Source organism: Lagenorhynchus albirostris, chromosome 17 (assembly GCF_949774975.1).
Source record: "Lagenorhynchus albirostris chromosome 17, mLagAlb1.1, whole genome shotgun sequence".
NCBI lineage: Eukaryota > Metazoa > Chordata > Mammalia > Artiodactyla > Delphinidae > Lagenorhynchus > Lagenorhynchus albirostris.
Window position 1 is genome coordinate 79124039 of NC_083111.1, and position 22395 is coordinate 79146433.

General features: G+C 47.8%; 1 protein-coding gene across 5 annotated transcripts in view; it reads right to left on the reverse strand.

The window, feature by feature from the left end:
• TRAPPC9 (trafficking protein particle complex subunit 9) overlaps positions 1–22395 on the reverse strand; it is a 526641-nt gene that overhangs the window by 503957 nt on the left and 289 nt on the right. The window contains exon 1 of one of the 5 annotated variants that reach the window (XM_060127566.1): positions 3130–3257. The exons of the other annotated variants lie outside the window; for them this stretch is intronic. The gene's annotated coding sequence lies outside the window, so the exon portion shown is untranslated. Of the gene's footprint in view, positions 1–3129; positions 3258–22395 lie in introns of those variants that run through there. 5 annotated transcript variants of the gene reach the window in all.

The window sequence follows — 22395 nt, forward strand, 5'->3', positions numbered from 1 at the left end:
CCAATGCAGGGGGTGCGGGTTCCATCCCTGGTCAGGGAGCTATGATCCCACATGCCTGGCAGCCAAGGAACCAAAACATAACACAGAAGCAATATTGTAACAAATTCAATAAAGACTTTAAAAGTGGTCCACATTGGGCTTCCCTGGTGGCGCAGTGGTTGAGAGTCCGCCTGCCGATGCAGGGGACATGGGTTCGTGCCCCGGTCCAGAAAGATCCCACATGCCACGGAGCGGCTGGGCCCATGAGCCATGGCCGCTGGGCCTGGGCGTCCGGAGCCTGTGCTCTGCAACGGGAGAGGCCACAGCAGGGAGAGGCCTGCGTACCACAAAAAAAAAAAAAAAAAAAAAAAAGGAAGAAGGTCGAACTTCAAAATTACGGTGCATTTTTCAGCAGGTTGGCTAGTTTCAGGGCCTGGCCCCCACCCTTCTCATCTATCAGGAGATTATGCTACTGCCCCTGCCAACACCCCTCTTCTATAAGCAAAAAAGTTGATGCACAAAAAAGGCAAGTGTGTTACAGGTGCACAGGTGGCCTGTGGGTCTGACACAGGTTGAGGACAGGAGGTGTTCAATTTCTCTACTCTGAAGTAAAATGAGAAAAATATGAACAATGTATATTAAGCTTCCCATAAAACTAAAGTAAGTTTAGTAAGTGCTTTATAAATATTAACTACTATTGTTATCATTTATTTTTAGGTTATGAACTGTCTCGTCTTTTGCTGTTAAAAGTCTTTTTTTTTTTTTTTTAATTGACTGCGCCCCACGGCTTGTAGGATCTTAGTTCCCTGACCAGGGACCGAACCCGGGCCACCGCAGTGAAAGCACAGAGTCCTAACCACTGGACTGCCAGGGAATTCCCAAACATTCTTGCTTTTATAAAACAATGGCGGGGCGGGGGAGATGGCGCTTGTTCTTCCATTATTCTATCTGGGCAAAAATAAAAATTGACAAGCCTATGATTGGCCCTCCAGCTTTTTAGCACTTACCAATCTATGAAATCTAAACAATGAAGTCACCCTGGACTAAAAGACCCCTCTGGGTCCCTTCCAGTTCCAACTAGGCCCTGAAAAGCAGACCAGCAATCAACTCCATGCCACAGCTCAGTAAACCTTACAACCTCAGGCAAGGGTTTTTCCCTGAGGCAGCTCAGTATTAGCAAACTTCTTGTTCACTTTTGCCCCAGATTCAAAATATGCAAGTACCACGGGGGGCAATTTGTCTCATATATAAGGTAGGAAAAGGGCTGCACTGGGCACTTTACAACTTATCATAGTTAGACTTCACAACAATCCTAAGAAACAAGCATTCCCATTTTCAACCTTACAGATGAGGAACCAGGCTCAGTCAGCTGCTCAAGGTCTCCTAATCTGTAAGGGGTAAACTGGAGCCAGGTTCCAAGAGTCCATGCTTTTCCACTACTTTCTTCAAGGGAGAAAGAATCTGATGAAATAAGCCCTGGCACTGAGCCACCTCTGGTGTCTGAGACTAATCTAATACAAAGATTAAAACATCAAGAATATATTTCTTCAACTTGGTAGTTCCTCAAAAAGTTAAACATAGAGTTACCATATAAACAGCCATTCTACTCCTAGGTATATACCAAAGAGATTTGAAAATACGTGTCCACACAAAAACTAGTATGCGAACATTCATAGCAGTATTATTCCTAAGAGCCAAAAAGTGGAAACAACGCAAGTGTCCATCACCTGATAAATGCATAAACAAAATATGATCTATCCATAACAATAGAATATTACTTAGCCATAAAAAGGAACAAAGTACTGACCCTACTACAACATGGGTGGACCTTGAAAACGTTATGCTAAGTGAAAGAAGCCAGGCACAAAAGGCCACATACTGTATGATTCCATTTACATGAAGTGCCCCAAATATGCAACTCCTTAGAGACAGAAAGTAGATCTGTGGCTCCCCGGGCTGCAGGAGGGGAGACCGCCAACGGGTATGGAATTTCTTTTTGAAGTGAGGAAAATGTTCTGGAATAATAATGGTTGCACAACTGTGAATATACTAAAAACCACTGAAATGTACAATTTAAACGGGTGGACTTCATCGTATGTGAACATTATCTCAATAACGCTGTTATTTGATAAAATATTTCTTGACAACTATTTTTCCTTCTATACTATTGGACTGTCCCACAGTTTAAGAAAAACAAAACAAAAAACCTTGCCAGGACATCTTTAGGACTGCAATATTCCTGGTTCTCCAATATCATGCCTCTAGTGCTGCTATTTCGTGTTAAGGAATACTATCTGGGCTGGACTAGGAAACGACAATTAACTACGTTTTAAAAATCGCCAGTCGCGTTTAAACTGGGGCGGGGAGAGGATGGAGGATGTCACAGCCTCATACCCTCAACTCATCTTTAACTAAACCGAGCCCTGCTTTCAACACTGTAATCCCTCTCTCTATAAAAACACGTGAAATCCATAAGAACCCCATCCGAACACCAGAAAACTCCGTGTTAAAGGGCATTCACGTGGGGCAAATGAGCCGGGGGAGGAGACCAAGGCAGGCACTGTGCTCTCTCTTCCCGAGACTTGGCCGGGAGAAGCCGGACTTTGCAATTCGGGGAGCTCATCCCCGGGAATCAGCGCCTGCCGCCGCCGAGCGGGATCTGAGACACTTTGAAACGAAAAGAGGAGGAGAAGGAAAAAAGAGAAGAGGGCCTCCCGGGACCGCGGGGTGGGGAAGGCGGCCGGGGGTGCGGGCTGCAGCGCCGCCCGGAGGCCGGCCCCAGCCGGGTCCCGAGACCCGCTGGCCCGGGGTCAAAGGGCCGAGCAGAGGGAGGCCGGGCGGAGGGGGCCCGCGGGCGGAAGAGGGGAAGGGGACGACAGCCGAGAGCTAAGGAGAGCTAGGGCCGGGCCCGAGAGGCGGCAGGTGCGGGCCGGGCCCTCGGCAGGTGCGGACGCGGCCGTGGACAGGTGTGGCCGGGCTCCGGTAAGGGTAACGGGGCTGGGGCAAGTGGCCCGAGCAGGTGTGGGCAGAGGCGAGCCCCTCGGCGGGACACACGCTGGCTGGCGCCCTCGAGCGCCGTGACACACGGACAGCCCTCCCGCAGCCGACCCAACACCCTGCCTGCCCGGGAGCCCCCCACCTTGCACTTACACAGCCGGACCCCCGGGCCCGGAGCCAACGGCCTGGCGGGCGGCAGGGCCGAGTAGCCTCTTCGGACGCTACCCCGGCTCAGAGCGGGAGCTTCCGACCAGCGGCTGAGCCGGCACCGCCCCTGCGCATGCGCAGGGCCCGTCCCGGGCCGGGGATCCGCTCCCGGTTTTGGAAGAGACGCCGGGGAAGCGAGGGAAGGAGGAGGGGGAGGAGAGGAGTGATGAAAAGTGGAGGGAGCTAGATGGTCGCAGGGAGGGACAGGGAGGAGGAAGGAGACGGAGGGACCCAGAGGGAGAAAAGGGGAAGGAGAGCCGCTGAGAAGGAAAGAAAAGCTTTGGCTCCTGGGGCCGCGCACCCCCAAGGAGATGCCACTCCTGCCTCCGCGAGCCTTTCCAAGCCCTCAAGGCGCGCAGCTCAAATTTCACCTCCCTGGTGCAGCCCTCCAGCCCAGGCCTTTGCAAAACCACCACGGGATCACACTCCTTGCCCTCGCGCCGAGCCGGGCTTCGTGTCGCGCAGCCGCAGGCGTTGTCGCCAGTGCTCTGAACTACCTTGGGGAGAGTATAAGTTCCCCTTTTACAGGCTGAGAAACTGAGGCCGCCTGTCTCCAGGGCATGCCTTATGTGCAAGGCCACAGGGGCTGGGCGGGGCCGGGAAGTAGAAGGTCAGAGCCTGAGCCCCAAGCAGACTGCCCGAGGGCTGGTGCTTGGTCCCCATTCCTCCTTGGAAACCCACTCCTGACTCTGGGCGTCCCGTCTAGGGCTCCGAATAGGCCCCCTGGTGTGGGACAGCTGTCCTTAGTTCCAGAGCCCAGCTTGCTAGGTAGGGGCAGAAGGGGTTATCCAGCTTAAAAATAAAGAAATAAAACTTAAAAAGGAATTCACATACATAGGTTGGAATGTGCATAGCATGTTTGAAAAATACACAAGTAATTGTCAACAGTGGCATCTCCAGAGAGGGTTGAGAGAACAGAGGATGAGGGAGACCTTCTTTCCCTTGTGTATTTTTGTGTTCTGTTTTAATTTTTTTACCATATGCATGTTATTTCTCTCTAAATAAGAAAAAAAAGTGTAATGGTGGACAGGAATAGTTCGGCCAATACAGCAGCCATGGAAAAAACTGAGCCATCACTTTTACTTTACTCCAGCATTTATTGACTCTCTGCTCTGTGACCAGTGGTGTTTTATGACTTTACTATTTATATATTTTTTATAAAATAATAATACGCTATCCCTCATACCTGCCCTGGGCCAGTGGAAAAGCAAATGAGTTTTTATTGAATTGTTTTCCAAAGAGTAGGAATGAATTACAAACAGAACACATCTTCAGGGCAAAACAGGTGGAACGGATTTCCAGCACACAAGACAGCCAGGAAGGATTTTCAACACAGGTGCCCAGAGGCTAAGAGAGAACGCTTCCAGGACCCTACAAAAAGCCGCCCAAGGTGGCTTCTCCATGGCGCTGAGAGTACAGGTTGACAATTACAGAACACAGAAAACAGACATTAAAAGAGGCCACCCTTTATGGAGGTCTAAGTGCCAGGAATAGAGCTCCCTGTTTAGCACATGATGTCTTCATAAGATCGATACAAGGTAGCTATTCTTAGCGCTGAGGTCCAGAAAGAACACTCCACTTGGCACACAAGTGGCTGGTGCTATTTAGGATTCAAATCCCAGGCTGTCTGACTGTGTCGCCTGCGCTCTTTCCATAGTCCTTTGTTCTCATTCTCTCTATAAATGGATAAGAGAAGCAATTTGGAAAGCAAGATTGAAAGCTGGCAAAAGGAAACATTGTTATTTTTGTACAATGTTTCTGTTTACAATGTACTCACATTAATTTATTTTATTGTCCCAGCAAATCTGTGGGGGAGGGAGAGAGGAGACTACTCTGCATTCTGACCAATGAGAAAACTGAGGCTCAGAGAATGTAAAGGCTAGCCACAGCCCCCCAGCCATCAGAGGGAGGTGTCCAGACTTGTCCCAGGTATATCTTGCTTCTGGATTTATGTTGCTTACATAGTTTTAACGTTTCCTGAGCATCTCCTCTGAATGCTGAGAATTCAACGAATATACTAAACCTGCTCTCAAGGAGTTTTAGACACTTAAAGTTGGATTGGAAGGAACATCTAAAATCATCAAGTCCAACCTCACACCCACACCAGAACCCCTCTATAAAAAATCCTAACAGAGGTGGAAAGTTTCATACAATGATACAGAGCCCTGTTAGAAAGTTCTCTCATAAGGCAAATCTACTTCCCTGAAACATCCAATCATGCATGCAATCTCAAAGATGAAGACCAATGCCCAAAGAGGCTTGGTGGGGTTGAGAATTACCGCTGAAACCAGTCAAAAGTGCAGGTCAGAGCATAAACTCCATTACTCACTAACTATATAACTTAAATATCTTCACACATAAAATGGGAATAATCACTTCCATAAGGTCACTCTCAGGATTAATAAAAGCAAGTATGAGAAACCACTTTGAGACAGAGTGGGATAGATCTAAGTTCCGTTTCAATTCTTTCAAGTGCTACTTGTATGGCCTTGGGATAGGGTGATCATATATCCTGATTTGCCTCGGACAATCCCAGTTTATGCCTGTTGTCCTGGCTAAAAGTGTTCTGGTTGGGTCATATGATCACCCCACTTTGGGCAAAGCCCATCACCTCTTAGGATTTCTGATCCACCAACAGTATTATAAAGGTTTCCTTACTCCTTTCCATGTTGTAGGGCTCTCTTCTACCATGCAGTCCACTTGGATACTTCTCCATAGGGCCATGTCTCACCCGGGCTTTCTAGTGCCCAAGCCAATAGGGAACAGATTTGCTTATTTATCACCATGAAGAGCCAGCCACTTGAGCAGGGCTTTCACATCTATTCCCTCAAAATAACAAAATCCTGGTAGCTACCATTTACCCAGCAGGTAAAGTACAATGTGCTTGGTACACATTTCTCATATAATCTCACAATGGCCCTATAAGGTAGGTTGTTCTAATGGAGGGGACTAAGCAGTAACACTCCTTTTTTCTCTTCCTGAGTGTGGAGCAATTGAGAAATAAGACAAAAGAATCAGACAATGGATATTTACAAGTCAATTTTATTAACAATATGTCAGTTGAAGAGGGTGCTTTAGATCTGGAGCCAAAAGTTTGGTTTAGGTTTACTAAATCCTTCACCTTAGAATTAGCCAGCCTTGAGAACCCTCCTACATTGGTGGGAATGTAAGATGGTATAGCCACTGTGGAAAACAGTATGAGGGTTCCTCAGAAAACTAAAAATAGAATTACCATATGATCTAGCAATCCCACTCCTGAGCATATATCCAGACAAAACTATAATTCAAAAAGAGGGCTTCCCTAGTAGTGCAGTGGTTAAGATTACGCCTGCCGATGCAGGGGACATGGGTTCAAGCCCTGGTCCGGGAAGATCCCACATGCCACGGAGCAACTAAGCCCTTGCGCCACTGTAGTGGAATAACTGAGGACATGGAAAGGAGACGTGACCCATGAGCCGCATCCCCACCCCAGCAAACTGGGGGCTGGCGAATAAGCCGGAACTGCAAACAGTCCTGATTGCTTTAGCGCCCCCCCCCCGCCCCCGGCAAACCGAGGCCCTGCGAATAAGCACTGAGTGCTTTGGGCACTGATCCATGAGATGTCCTCGGTATAATCAGAATGGTGGGAACGCAAGGCAATGTCCTTGTGCTACTTCAGTATAATCAGAATAATGGAAACACAAGGCAATGTCCTTGTGCTGCTTTTGCGCTCAAGGACGAAGCACGGCATGTCTTCAAGAAAGCATATGTTGCTGCTTTGGCATTTTTGGAATGTTAAGAAAACAAGTCTTAAAATGTAAACATAGATAATGCTTAAATAAAAGCTACCACAGCAGGACAGACGGCGCTGTTTTGCCCGAGCAAGCGGCAGCCCTCTACTGCTGTGTTTCGGCACAATTCATCTCGGGTGATGAGCTTACTTTCGGCCCTGTCATAAGAAAACTGCAACACGCCACAACTACTAAGCCTTTGCTCTAGAGTCCGTGAGCCACAACTACGGAGCCTGCGTGCCACAACTACTGAAGCCCGCGCGCCTAGAGCCCATGCTCCGCAATAAGAGAAGCCACTGCAATGAGAAGCCCGCGCACCGCAACGAAGAGTAGCCCCTGCTCACTGCAACTAGAAAAAGCCCCCGCACAGCAACGAAGACCCAATGCAGCCAAAAATAAATTAATTAAAAAAAAAAGATACACACACCCCTATGCTCATAACAGCACTATTCACAATAGCCAAGACATGGAAACAACCTAAATGTCCATCAACAGGTGAATGGATAAAGAAGATGTGGTACATATATACAATGGAATATTACTCAGCCACAGAAAAGAATGAAATAACATGACTTGCAGCAACATGGATGCAACTAGAGATGATCATACTAAGTGAAGTCAGAAAGACAAATACCATATCACTTATAAGTGGAATCTAAAACGTGACACAAATGAACCTATCTATGAAACAGAAACAGAATCACAGACATAGAGAACAGACTGGTGGTTACCAAGGGGGAGGGGGTTTAGGGGAGGGATGGAGTGGGAGGTTGGGGTTAGCAGATGTAAGCTTCTATATACAGAATGGATAAACAACAAGGTCCTACAGTATAGCACAGAGAGCTATATTCAATATCTTATAATAAACCATAATAGAAAAGAATATTTTAAGTATATATGTATAACTGAATCACTTTGCTGTACAGCAGTAATTAACACAACATTGTAAATCAACTATGTGTACTTCAATTAAAAAAAAAAATTAGCCAGACCTGAGTATCAGCCAGTGCTGGACACAGGCCTCCCTGCAATGGCCCAGAGTCATACAGGTTAATCAGGGTCAAAGCAGGGATTCAACTCCAAGATAACCAACAAAGCTCATTTTAAACCTCACAACCCCTCCTAAAATAACTATACTCTTCTTTCAGAGGTGAATGTCAAGTGGTGGAAGTGCCTCAGTAATTGAGCGGCTAACCAGAATTCCACCTCAGACCTTCCAGTGTTCAGCGGCTGCTTTCAGGGATGGGGACCCTTAAGGAAAGGTGCCTGCAGTAAGAGAGGCCGGGTGTCACCTCCCTGTGCAAGAAGTACACCACACTAGGCTTGAATGGAGAGGAGACGCGATAAGATTGCACAGGAAGAAAGGAGGGGACACCGCAGAGTGTCAACCAAATCGTGGGATCCGAATCCCCAGCGCTTAGCACAAGCTCAGACTCCGCGTACTCTCCGAGAAGGCTGAGTGAGTCTATCCATTCAATGAGTGAGTGAATGAATGAAACCCCAGAGCCCGCCGCAGGGGTCCACGGCGGCTCCACAGCCGAGCTTCCTAGTGACCAATCAACGCCTTCGCTCGCCCACCCCGCCCCCCGCTGCCCCGCCCCCTCGATTCCCTCCGGCGGCCCTGAAATCCCGGAACACAGGATCCCCGAGACTGCCTCGGTGCGAGTGCGCATGCTCTAGGTCTGGCAGCGACGAGACGCCCTCTCCCCGCTGCGCTCACGGAACGGATTTGAAAGCGATTGGTTGGGGGACGGAGACTAAGCTCCACCTGCCTCCCTACCAGCTCCTCCCGCAGAACCGAAAAATAATTTTTGCCAACACCATCCCCAGCACAGCGCCCCAACTAGACGAAGAGAAATAGCCCCAACCTCAACCACTCCACAGGCCGGCGGCGACTGGCGGCGAGGGGCCGGAAGTGACGCACGAGTGCGAGCGGAAGGATGGAGGCCCGGCTGTTGTTGCCCTGGAAACCGAGCCGTGCACCTGCTTCCCGATTGCATCAGCAGCCCGCAGGCGTCGGAGTGAAGATGGCGAGCAGCAAGCAGGCGGGGCAGTCGCCGCGAGGGGACGCTACGGGGCAGGAAGGGACCTAGGGCCTGCCTCGTGCGCACTCCTTCATTAGCCCCAGCCATGTGCCAGGCATAGTGGACCCCGGCCCGGGGGAGAATCGGACCTGCACGATCTCCCCCTCCAGCACTGGTCCTCCTGGGAAGTCCTACCGCACCTACTCATCTCCGTTTTCTAGCCCCAGCTTCCCCACCTCAAAGCAAACCAAATGCTGTCTTCTCATTTTCCCCTGAGCCGTGCCTTTCCACGCTTTCCTGTCTTTTCTATATTGTTCCTTCAGTCCAGAATGCCCTCCATCTAGCACATCCCTGCACCATGAAACTGCACTCCTTTCAAACAATCTTCCTAGGCAGCGTTGGTCTGTGATAGACCTGTGGGTGATTAATGCTTTTTCTTCTTTTAACTTTTCTATATATTTCTTCTCCTTTAAAAAACATACAGGAGCTTCCCTGGTGGCGCAGTGGTTAAGAATCCACCTGCCAATGCAGGGGACACGGGTTCGAGCCCTGGTCCAGGAAGATCCCACATGCCGTGGAGCAGCTAAGCCCCTGCGCCACAACTACTGAGCCTGTGCTCTAGAGCCTGCGTGCCACAACTACTGAAGCCTGCGTCCCTGGAGCCCGTGCTCCGCAACAAAAGCCACCGCAATGAAAAGTCCGCGCACCACAACAAAGAGAAGCCCCCGCTCACCGCAACTAGAGAAAGCCCGCGTGCAGCAACGAAGACCCAACGCAGCCAAAACTAAATTAATTAAATAAATTAATTTTAAAATCATAATAATAAAATAAAAAGCATACATACATTGTTTTCATAATGAAAAATAATAAATCATTTTAAAAGAGACCAGTTCTTTGTCATTAAAGAGCTTGTTACTTTTGGAAACACTTTTTTGGGTTAACTTTTTTATATGTAATTTCAAACACAGAAAAACAGCACGAAGAACTGTAACAAGAACTCTTATACACACTTTATCCATGTTCACCAATTACTTACATTTTTGCCTCATTGGTTTTATCATTCTCTAGGTAAATAGTTCCCAATTGTGCACATCATAGCTATTTTTCCCCTGTCCAGGATTACAGGTTACAGTTGTCATATGTTTTTTAGTTTCCTTTTATCTGGAACAGTTTCTCAGTCTTTGTCTTTCATGACTTTAATATGTAAGAAGAATACAGTTCAGTTATTTTGTAGAACGTTCCTCATTCTGAGTTTGTCTAATGCTTTCTCATGATTAGATTCAGGTTATGTGTTTTTTGCAAAACAGACCACAGAAGTGATGTAAGTCCTTAGTGTATCATCTCAGGAGACACATGAGGTTGGTTTGTCTGGTTTGTGATGTTAACTTTGTTCCCTTGGTTAATGTGCAGTCTGCCGAGTTTCTCCACTATAAAGTTACTATTTTTTCCCATTGTAATTAATAAGTAACTTGTGGGTCTTTTGAAGATACTTTGAAATTGCATAAATAACCTATTCTTCATCAAACTTTCACCAGTGAATTTAACATCCACAGATATCTCAAGAATGATTACCTAACAGCCTAGTCACGATTGTAACTTACTATTTACTACATTTCAAACAATGCACATGCAAGAGGTTTCCAGTTTCATGGAGTATAATCAGAAGCACTAGGTTAATTTGCCATCCAGATTATTCTTTTCCTGCCAGCATCTACCTCAGTGCCTGCCACATATTAGCAGTAAATTTTTAGAATTAACAAAGGAAAAACATCCCCAAACACAGACACACACACACAAACACCCCAAGAAACAAAGACTGAAAAATTATAAGTTCTCACCAATGCATTGTGGCCACTTGTAGAGCCAGAAACTTGTAACTGTAAGTTATAGTATATCCAATTTATTAAAATTGGATCTTACATCTCAAATTTAAGTTTAAATGGGAAAAAAATTCAAAAAGGGAAAGAAAAATCCTGAGAAGGGTAACATATGGGTAGCTGCAATCCCATGTGTGACCACCAGATGCCGGAACAAGCTAAGGAGCTACTATGGGAAAACATCCGTGTCTGGTGTAAATTAGGATGGCCTCAACAGTTCTCACCAAGACCTGGGATTTTGTCACTTTGTCAGGTGAGCCTGGGTCAGTCAGTTCTGGGCAAATTCAGAGTAGACTGATATGAGAAAGGAATTCACAAAAGAGATTTAGCTAAATTGGCAGTGACTTAATTCTTGAGAATTCAATTTATGTATATGACACTACATTGTATGCCTTATATGTTACATATAAGGTAATAAATAATAATCCAATTGGAAATATGTTATATATTACATACCAAGTAATTATAATTCAAGTTATATTATTCTTTTTTTTTGTGTGTGTGTGTGTGATACGAGGGCCTCTCACTGCTGTGGCCTCTCCCGTTGCGGAGCACAGGCTCCAGACGCGCAGGCTCAGCAGCCATGGCTCACGGGCCCAGCCGCTCCGCGGCATGTGGGATCTTCCCGGACCGGGGCACGAACCCGTGTGCCCTGCATCGGCAGGCGGATTCTCAACCACTGCGCCACCAGGGAAGCCCAAGTTATATTATTCTTTATGACCTGCGGGCCTCTCACTGTTGTGGCCTCTCCCGTTGCGGAGCACAGGCTCCGGACGCGCAGGCTCAGCGGCACTGCGCCAACCAAGAAAGCCCTCAGTCTTTCCTTTTAAAAATTAGCTTTAGGGCTTCCCTGGTGGCGCAGTGGTTGAGAGTCCGCCTGCCGATGCAGGGGACACGGATTCGTGCCCCGGTCCGGGAAGATCCCACATGCTGCGGAGCGGCTGGGCCCGTGAGCCGTGGCCGCTGAGCCTGCGCCTCCGGAGCCTGTGCTCCACAACGGGAGAGGCCACAACAGTGAGAGGCCCGCGTACCGCAAAAAAAAAAAAAAAAAAATTAGCTTTAATGCTGTAATATTTGACACACAGAAGTCATAAATAGGGCTTCCCTGGTGACGCAGTCGTTGGGACTCTGCCTGCCGATGCAGGGGACACGGGTTTGCGCCTCGGTCCGGGAAGGTCCCCCATGCCGCGGAGCGGCTGGGCCCGTGAGCCATGGCCGCTGAGCCTGCGCGTCCGGAGCCTGTGCTCCGCAACGGGAGAGGCCACATCAGTGAGAGGCCCGCGTACGGCAAAAAAAAAAAAAAAAAAATTGGAACAGCTGTGAAAGTTGAACGGAGCCTGATGATCAGGTGGTAATAATGTACCGATGTTAATTTCCCACTTTGGATGGCTGCCTGTGGGGCTACAAGGGAAGGTCCTCGTTTGTGGAAAATCCACACTCAGCTAGGGGTGTTGGGGCAGCCACTTACGCTAAAGCAGTTAAGGAACATAAAGTATTTGTACTGTACTTGAAAATTAAGTTTGCAGTTGTTTAAAAATTATCAAAAAGAGAATTCCAAAAGAATTCAAAGCCGTTAAAAACACACCACGATTTCCTGGCCTGACTCAAAGGTACTGAATGAGAACACTGGAGGTGTGGCCTTGAAATGTGTTTGTGAAAACACAGCCAGATTCGGAAAGCAGCTACTCCCGCGGCCCGGGAAGAAGAACAGCCTGTATGTGCAGACCAATTTCCTTTCATCCGTTCATCCAGACAGTCACTGGGGGCAGCTCATAAAAAAACTGTTCCACACAAGTTGACTGGTTAAAATCAGCCTCCACCCATCTCTGACCTGTTTGTTTTCCATTCCTGACATTAAACTAGAGACTCTCTCCCGTTTTTTTTTTTTGTCTTTTTGTTGTTTTTTAAATTTATTTTTGACCGCATCGGGTCTCTGTTGCTGCATGCGGGCTCTCTCTAGTTGCGGCGAACAGCGACGGGAGGGCAGGAGGGAGATACTCTTTGTTGCAGTGAGCGGGCCTCCCACTGCAGTGGCCTCTCCCGTTGCAGAGCACAGGCCCCAGGCGCGCGGGCTTCAGCAGTTGCAGCACACAGGCTCAGCAGCTGTGGCTCGCAGGCGCTAGAGCGCAAGCTCAGCAGTTGTGGCACACGGGCCCAGCCACTCCACGGCATGTGGGATCTTCCCAGACCAGGGCCCAAACCCATGTCCCCCGCATTGGCAGGCGGATTCTCAACCACTGTGCCACCAGGGAAACCCTGTTTTGTTTTTTATTAATTGATTAATTTATTTTCAGCTGGGTTGGGTCTTCGTTGCTACGTACGGGCTTTCTCTAGTTGTGGCGAGCGGGGGCTACTCTTCGTTGTGGTGCGCGGTCTTCTCATTGCGGTGGCTTTTCTTGTTGCAGAGCACAGGCTATAGGCGCGGGCTTCAGTAGTTGTGGCACGTGGGCTCAGTAGTTGTGGCGCACGGGCTTAGTTGCTCCGTGGCATGTGGGATCGTCCCGGACCAGGGCTTGAACCCGTGTCCCCTGCATTGGCAGGCGGATTCTTAACCACTGCACCACGAGGGAAGTCCCTGTCTCCCATTAAAAAAAAAGGACTACCTTTAACAAGAAAACTAAGAACTTCTTGAAAAGTGTTCATTTCAGTGCACTTCCCAAATCAGCTCTGGGGCACCTGGCCTCCATTTGGTATCTGTCAGGAAAGCAGGACTTCTGGGAGCCTCAGCCTGTTCCAGGGCCACACTCTCAGTATTTTACAGTCCCCTTTGCTCTGACTATTAAGACACAGCCCCAGGTTACAGAAGCTCTGGTCCATGGTGGGGGACCTGCAGGGGGCCTCCTCCCCCCCATCATGACCCACAGGCAACCTGACGGAGCTCTGATCTGCTCAGCACAAGGACTGCTGCCTGTTTTCTTTTCTGCCTGGATCCATCACTGCTCCAGCTTCCCCTAGACTTTATGCACCCACACAACCCCCAAAAGACACTTTGGGAAGTCCTGGGAAGGCCACCTTCAATAGGAGCATACAGAGGCTTCAAAAATTGCTTCCTATGGGCTTCCCTGGTGGCGCAGTGGTTGAGAGTCTGCCTGCTGATGCAGGGGACACGGGTTCGTGCCCCAGTCCGGGAAGATCCCACATGCCGCGGAGCGGCTGGGCCCGTGAGCCATGGCAGCTGCGCCTGCGTGTCTGGAGCCTGTGCTCCGCAGCGGGAGAGGCCACAACACTGAGAGGCCCACGTATCGCAAAAAAAAAAAAATTGCTTCCTATGGTTTCAGGCAACTCTGAACATACTAAAAGCCAATGCATTGTGCTCTTCAAATGGGTGAAATGTGTGCCATGTGACTTACAGCTCAATAAAGTTGTTTAAAAAAATTGCTCCCTGCCTGCCAGTCCAGCCTCACCCTCTGCGATCCCACCCTCATGCCGTGGTTCAGCCTGGCTGCACTGCTACCGTTTTCTGAACATCATTCTTCCCATGCCTCTGAGTTTTGCAGATACTCTGCTCTTTCTCTCCCCTACCATGCCCATCTGGCAAATTTCTACTCTTCGAATTTTAATTTCAGTCCTTCATCTTCTGCGAAGCCACCCTGACTCCCCAAGCAGAGGAATTTCCTTTGTCCTCGGGGCTTCCTCAACCCCCTCTGCATCTCTCTGTCCTGAGACTTTCTACCCCATTCTCGTATCTGACCCACTCACGGTTCTATGAGTTTCAACTCCAACACAGGGACGGGGACGGGGTAAGGACTTCAATGGAAGGCTGTTATATGAGTAAAAAGAGAAATGATAATGGAATATGGGCCGCAGCCCAGGAAAGCAAGCTTGGATCAGAACCCTGGGCTGGCAAGGATACCATAACGGGGCTTCCCTGGTAGCGCAGTGGTTAAGAATCCGCCTGCCAATGCAGGGGACACAGGTTCGAGCCCTGGTCCGGGAAGATCCCACATGCCACAGAGCAACTAAGCCCGTGCGCCACAACTAATAAGCCTGCGCTCTGGAGCCCAGGAGCAACAACTACTGAAGCCCACATGCCTAGAGCCCGTGCTCCGCAACAAGAGAAGCCACCGCAATGAGAAGCCCGCTTGCCGCAACTAGAGAAAGCCCGTGCGCAGCAACGAAGACCCAACTCAGCCAAAAATAAATTAATTAATTTAAAAAAAAAAAAGGATAACATAATGATCCCAGGGGCCTCAAGGAATAAGTAGCGTGCTACAAAGGAGGCAGTCTTTAATGTAAAGCTCCTTTATTGCATTGTCCTAATAATAGCTACCATTTCTGGAGCACTTAAAATATGACAGACACTGTTCTAAGGACTATACGTACTGTCTCATTGCTTTAAGGAACTCATTTTCCCCACCGAAAGTCCCAATGTCCACACGTAGTCTTTCCTAAAACTGATCCACCTCAGACTCCATATGCAGTGAAGCACAGAATCTCGTTTCCCCCCTAAGGGAGAGTCTGTGAGAGCCAAGAGGGAAACTGCAGATAATATCGAAAGTGGAGATATTAATTTCACCACACAACAAATTTCACGGCAAAGCCCCATGCCTTAACTGTGTATCTACTTAAAATTATGTAAAAGTATAATTTTGAAAAGGTGAAAAACAAATGTAGGGAGAAGAACAGTATCCAGGTTGACCCTCCTGCCGTGAACAACTAGAAAACTGGGAGGAGAAAGAAAACGGTTTTCAGACATTGGACAACAGCCAGCTCAGGACCGTGTCCTGATGGAAGAGAAACCAATGAGGTCACAGCTCTGGGGCCACTTGAGCTTTGTGTCGGGAGTCCAGGTCTGATCCATGGCAGAGAGAGGTCACTCAAAGACCAGCAGTGTCACTGAGTTGAGCGGACGGGAAATGGAAAGGAGAGAGCCAGGGGCAGCCAACCCACAAAGCTGTGTGTGAGCTCCTGGGCTCCCCACCCACGTGTGCACGTGGAAAGGAGGGGAAAAAAATCTTCCTCTACCCACGTTAGGTTCCCCAGCTGGGGCCCTCTACATAACAAAAGACAGAGTAAGGAGAGAAACATTGCTAGTGGGAATGTCACATGGGATAAACACTCTGGAATAAGGTTTGACAGTTCCCACTCCACACACATCCATGCACTATATGACCCAGCAATTCCCCTCTGAGGAAGTAGGACAGAACTGTATGTCCATGAATGTTCACAGCGGTTCATTCATAATTGTCACAAAGAGGAAATAACCCTTTTTCCACCAGCAGAGAGATGGGAATACTAGAGAGCACTGAACAGGGACCCGCTCTGACACTCTCCTAGACCTGCCGGTAAAGGAAAGTCTGGCACAGAAGAGTAAGTGGCTTCATCTCTAGGAGGCTCTAGAAAAGGCAAATCTAATCAAGCGTTGCCTGGGGCCCAGACGGGAGCTGACTCGGAAGGGGCACCGAGATTCGTTGGGTTGATGGTGGTCGACGGTGGTTGGGTTGATACTCTGACTGTGGCAGTGGTTTCACAGGTATATACATTTAGCAAACCTCACTGAATTCTGCTTCTAAAATGGGCAGTTAGTGTATGCAATAATGTATTCAATAAAATTGATAACAAATATATAAAATGAACCCGTATTAAACTCAACTCCTTAATGAAGGAAACAGCAGGCTAATAAAGCTGTTTCCAAAAAAAAAAAAAAAAAAAAGCTATGAGAGAAGCAAATATATTATTCCCTGAAAGAAATAAGACTGTAAAATGAATACAAAATAAAGCTATGAGTCTTGGAATGTAATCTTCTCATTTGCATCTCTCTAGGATAATATTCATTTGCTTTGCTATAGCTCAAGAATCTTGCATCATAATCAGTTTTCTAGAATATAATGCCTACACTTACAACTTTATAAAACCCCCAGATTACACCACCAGACTAACCCTGCAAAACACTCAGCAGGACACAGTAATCTCTCTGCCTCATATCTAAAATTTGGACATTTTTTCCTTACAATTAGAATCCTCGACATGTGTAAAAAGCATGCTGGGAAAAAACAATCTTCTATGAAGCTCTTCCTCCGTTTTTACTGTTCTCAGCAATGAGAAAGGATTTGTGAGTATTTTCACTTTCCTGCAGCTCAGTCTATAACTCAGTTGCATATTTTATATGATTTCAACGAGGGAGGAAGAGATCAAAAGTTTCCTTTTGAAAAAAACAAAGATTTCCTTTTGCTTTTGACAAATCAATGTTACATTTGGACATACATACTTTTACCTTACAAAAATTTTCAAGACCATTATTCAGATTCACAAGATGATTATTTTCATTACCATTTCCCAAAATATCATTGGGTATTGTAAATGTATACTAATTTTTTTTACCTTGGCAAAGGTAAACTGGAATTAACAATACTTCCATTTTCCCAGCCTCTTCTGAGCATGTTGGGTTAAACGAGGTGCCTCTAAGCAAAAGAGTAACAAGTATATTTAAGCGTCATGTGCTAATTCTTGGTATTACTGCCTTGAATTTTGAACTTTTAGCATACTGCCCAGAAATTAAGAACATGAATGATTCTAACAACTTGGTAACAAATCATTTTGCAAATTAACTGTTTCAGTTGCTTTCTTTCAGCAAAATCAAAGGAAGACCTGCTGAGTTGTTAGTTGAAAATCACTCAAAATGATTTTTGATCTTATATCACCATCTGATTTTTGTTATAAAAGTTTGGAGAATTGAGAGACACTGCTATAACAAAATTTTCTCTATTCCCATCTACATTAATGTGAACAAGAGTCTCAGCACTTACACACAAGAGCTAAAACTCAGGATACGTTTGGTGCATAATCTCTCCCATTCAAGCAAACAATAAATATCAATATTTGTAGGTCCATAAAATAACTTAAAAGTATCTATTTCAATAAGAGATATATTTCCAATAAAATTTACCTTTATATTAATTTAATAATTATCAAAATAGATAATATATTTATTAAAAAATTTTTTTTTGCGGTATGCGGGCCTCTCACTGTTGTGGCCTCTCTCGTTGCAGAGCACAGGCTCCAGATGCGCAGGCTCATAGGCCATGGCTCACGGGCCCAACCGCTCCGCGGCATGTGGGATCCTCCCGGACTGGGGCACGAACCCATGTCCCCTGCATCGGCAGGCGGACTCTCAACCACTGCGCCACCAGGGAAGCCCTAGATAATATATTTATGATGTTTTAGTCAATTGTGTGGCTCAGAGACGTGTGGCCACTGGGAAGGCCCGGTCTCCCAAGGGAGGCTGTCTACCCTCAAAGCAGCCCCCATGTCAGGCTGCAAGGGTGCACCCCTGCTGTAAGCCAGGCCACGCTGCTGCTTTGTGGTCTGCCAGGGTTTGTGCAGGAGGGCTGGAGCTCCAGGGCCCAGACGCCTCGAGCATTTCTCCTGGATGGAGATTCTAAGTAGGGCCAAACTCCCAGCCCCTCCATCGCCAGGCTGATGCAGTTTTTTAAAAAAACACCAGCTTTTTGCAGAATTTTGCTACATTATCAGATTTGGATGCCAGCCCCCGAGAGCTCTCGTAAGTACTGCTCCTCCTTCCAGCTGAGGTTGTGATGTCAGCCCTGGGAACAGCGTGTACTGGAAATAAATTGCCTTTTAGAGGGACATGTCTGAGCCAGAGCAGTCAGGAAAAAGTGGGTCAGCATTTGTTGTTTTTTTTTTCTTTTTAAACAAGTACACATATCCAGAGCTTTATTTTGGGCACAGAGCCAAGTGAAGTTGGCCTTTGCAGGGCTCTACCGTCCTGCCTGCCTTCCAGCTGGAGACCACGGAAAGTGATCCTGCACGTTGATTCAGGAGAACAGGGCTGGCGGCCCCACGCTTGTGGATCAACTCAAGGCCAAGATGAGAACCAACCCTCACTCCAGTGGATAGGGAGTTTGAGGAGAGTATCATTTTCCATTGCTGCCATAACGAATTACAACAAGTTTACAGGCTTAATACAAAGTTATTAGCTCACAGTTCACAGTAGTTGGAAGTCCAGTCCGTTTTCCCAGCTCATCTGAGTTGCTGGCAGAATTCAGTTCCTTGCGGTCGTAGGACTGAGGCCCCCATTTTCTTGTGGGCTGTTGGCCGGGACCGAAGTCCGACTTCCAGAGGCTCCTTCCTCCAGCGGCAAAGCCAGCAATGCCTGCTTGAGGCCCTCTCTCGTGAGTCTCTCCTGCCTCTTCTTCTGTCCTCCAGGTTCTCCGACAGACTCTCTGTCTTCTTCTTCCTCTTCTAAGGGCTCAGTGTGATTATAATTGGCCCACCCGGGGCTTCCCTGGTGGCGCAGTGGTTGAAAGTCCGCCTGCCGATGCAGGGGACGTGGGTTTGTGCCCGGTCCGGGAGGATCCCTTGTGCCACGGAGCGGCTGGGCCCGTGAGCCATGGCCGCTGAGCCTGCGCGTTGGGAGCCTGTGCTCCGCAACAGGAGAGGCCACAACAGTGAGAGGCTTGTGTACCACAAAAAAAAAAAAAAATTGGCCCACCCGGATAGGATAATCCTGGATAATCTCTGCAACTCACGACCTGTAACTTTATCATGGCTGCAAAGTCCCTTTTGTCGTGTAAAGTAGCGTATTCACAGGCAAATGTGAATGGGGACCATTGTTTGGCCCACCGAAGGAAGAAGCAGACTCAGTGACAGCATGACAGCCACCATCAGGGAGCTTGTTTGGACTGTCCCTGTTTTCTCCTGACCCCTACCCCGCCTTGCACGCACACATTACCTCCAGGAGGCTGTGCTCGGAGGTCGGAAGCAGTGTGCCCAGGGTCCCAGAGCCGGTTAGAGGCAGAGCCCAGGGCTGTCGGGTTTCAAGGACCAGAGGGGTTATGTCAGCCTACAGTTAGACAGTGAGGCCCACACAACCCACCCCAGAGCCAGCAGTGGGCTGGGGTGTACGATTGGCCAACAACCTGTCCCTGTCACTGTCACCGCTACCTGATGGCCAGCTCCCGCTCAGGCTCTGAAAGTTCCAGGTCCTGACCTAGAACCAGGACACTTCAGGTGGGGACAGCAGGGGTTCTGGAGTCTCCACCAGCCTCCAGTGCTGGCTCTGCCACCTACCTGCTGGGTGATTTCTACTCTCCATACAACGGAGCTGATGACACCACCGCCTCATAGAGCTGTCAGGAGGGCAAACGAGGGAAAGCAGAGCTTGGCAAGTAGTGGCGACTACGTACGGGTTAGCTGTTACTGTTATTTTTTTAGAGCTCAGAGTCAGCAAGAACTGTGCCTGAGTCCCAGCTTGCTCGCTAGCGTGTGTGACTCGGGCGCGTGACCCCAGCTGTCTGAGCCTCCCTGCTTCATGTGTAACGCTGACCTCAGGGGCTGCGTGGAGATGTCATGCCTTAGGGCCTGAACAGGAGGGGCTCCTGCTACTGCCCAACCTTCTTCTCCCCACCTGCTAACAAGGCTGATTTTATCTCATCACGTGCACTTTGACTAAGTCACTCTCACCTCTGTGATCAACACAATAAGCAATTCCCGGGGATCCACTAAGTGCTGGGGCCTGTGTTGAGCTCTGCAAGGAGGCCTAATTAATCAGGCCCAGGCCTTGCCGCCCAGGAAGGGAGCAGAGGGACATTTAGTCACCTCTAATCCCTGAGGCCAGTGCTGTATCGGGGGCTTAACAGAGGCTCATAGGGGGTGCAGAAAGGACAACCAAGGAGGCAGTGTTGGCCCTTGGTGGGTGAAGAGTGTGGGTGGGGGAGGAGCAACAGAGGAGAAGACACAGCAGCATTAAAACAAGGAGAGGGCTTCCCTGGTGGCGCAGTGGTTGAGAGTCCGCCTGCTGATGCAGGGGACACGGGTTCGTGCCCCGGTCTGGGAGGATCCCACATGCCGCGGAGCAGCTGGGCCCGTGAGCCATGGCCTCTAAGCCTGCGCGTCTGGAGTCTGTGCTCCGCAATGGGAGAGGCCACAACAGTGAGAGGCCCGCGTACAGAAAAAAAAAAAAAAAAACCAAAACCAATAAACGAAATCAAAAACAAAGAGAACATGTTACTTCCTCCCAGCCACTGGGAGTGAGATTTGCTTCTCCGGTAGGAGAGACCCCTGATGGTGTACAGGGTGCTCAGGACTTTCTGGAGGGATGCTCTCTGCTACAAAGAACAGAAAAGCCTAGGAACTGGCTTTCACGGTCAGGACCTCCACTACGTCACATTACAGAAGTCGGGAGCAGGCCAGTTATTTCAGGGGCCTCCCGTCTTTGTGCTTGGCTTCTCTTTGTGTGACCAGTGTCCCTCATGGCTGCAAGAATGGTCGCAGCAGCTCCAGGCCTCACACCCTTATGTATCAAACCCAGAGACAGGAAAAAGGGATTGTTCTGTCTCGGACCTCTTTTTTTTAAATGGAGATATGATTCGCATAAATACAATGTACCATTTTAAAGTGTACAGTTCAGTAGTGTTTAGTATATAACCGTTTCTAAATGTACAATTCAGTGGCACTAAGTATATTCACACTGTTGTGCAACCATCACCAACGTCCATATCCAGAACTCTTTTCATCTTGCAATACTGAAACTCTATACTCATTAAACAATAACTCCCCATTCCTCCTCCCCCTTAGCCCCTGGCAAACACCACTACTTGTGTCTATGATCTTGATGACAGGCACACCTTTTTTTTTATTGTGCTTCTCTTTATTACGCTTTGCAGATGTTGCATTTTTTACAAGTTGAAGGTTTGGGGCAACCCTGCACAGAGCAAGTCTATTGGCACCATTTTTTCAACAGCATTTGCTTACTATGTGTCTTTGTGCCCCATTTTGGTAATTCTCGAAATATTTCAAACTTTTTCATTACTATATACGTTATGGCGATCTGTGATCAGTGATCTTTGGTGTTACTATCGTAATTGTTTTGGGGCACCACGAACCACTCCCATATAAGATGGTAAACTTAGTCGGTTGTTGAAATGACAACAAAGAACTTAGAATATGACATAAACTCAGTTGATAAAGCAGTGGCAGGGTCTGAGAGGACTGACTCCAATTTTGAAAGAAGTTCTGTGGGGAAAAAGCTATCAAGCAGCACTGCTTGCTACGAAGAAATCATTTGTGAAAGAGTCAGTCAATGCAGTGAACTTCTTTGTTGTCTTATTTTAAGAAATTGTCATGGCCACACCCCAGCCTTCAGCAACCACCACCACGATCAGTAAGCAGCCGTCAGCACCCAAGCAAGACCCTCCACCAGCAAAAAAGTTTATGACTTGCTGAAGGCTTAGATCATAGTTAGCACTTTTAGCAATAAAGCATTTCTAAATTAAGATATATACCTTTTTTTTTACATAATGCTATTGCACACTCAATAGACTTTTACAGTACAGTGTAAACATAACGTTTACATGCACCGGGAAACCAAAAAGTTTGTGTGACTCGCGTTGTTGCCATATCTGCCTGATTGCAGTGGTCCACAACTGAACCGACAGCATCTCTGTGGTCTGCCTCTAAGTTCTCCTTCCGCCTTTAAAGACCCTTGTGATTACATTGGGCACATGGATAATACAGGATGATCTCCCTACATTAGTGTCAGTTGACGAGCAACCCTAATTTAATCTGCAACTTTAATTGCCC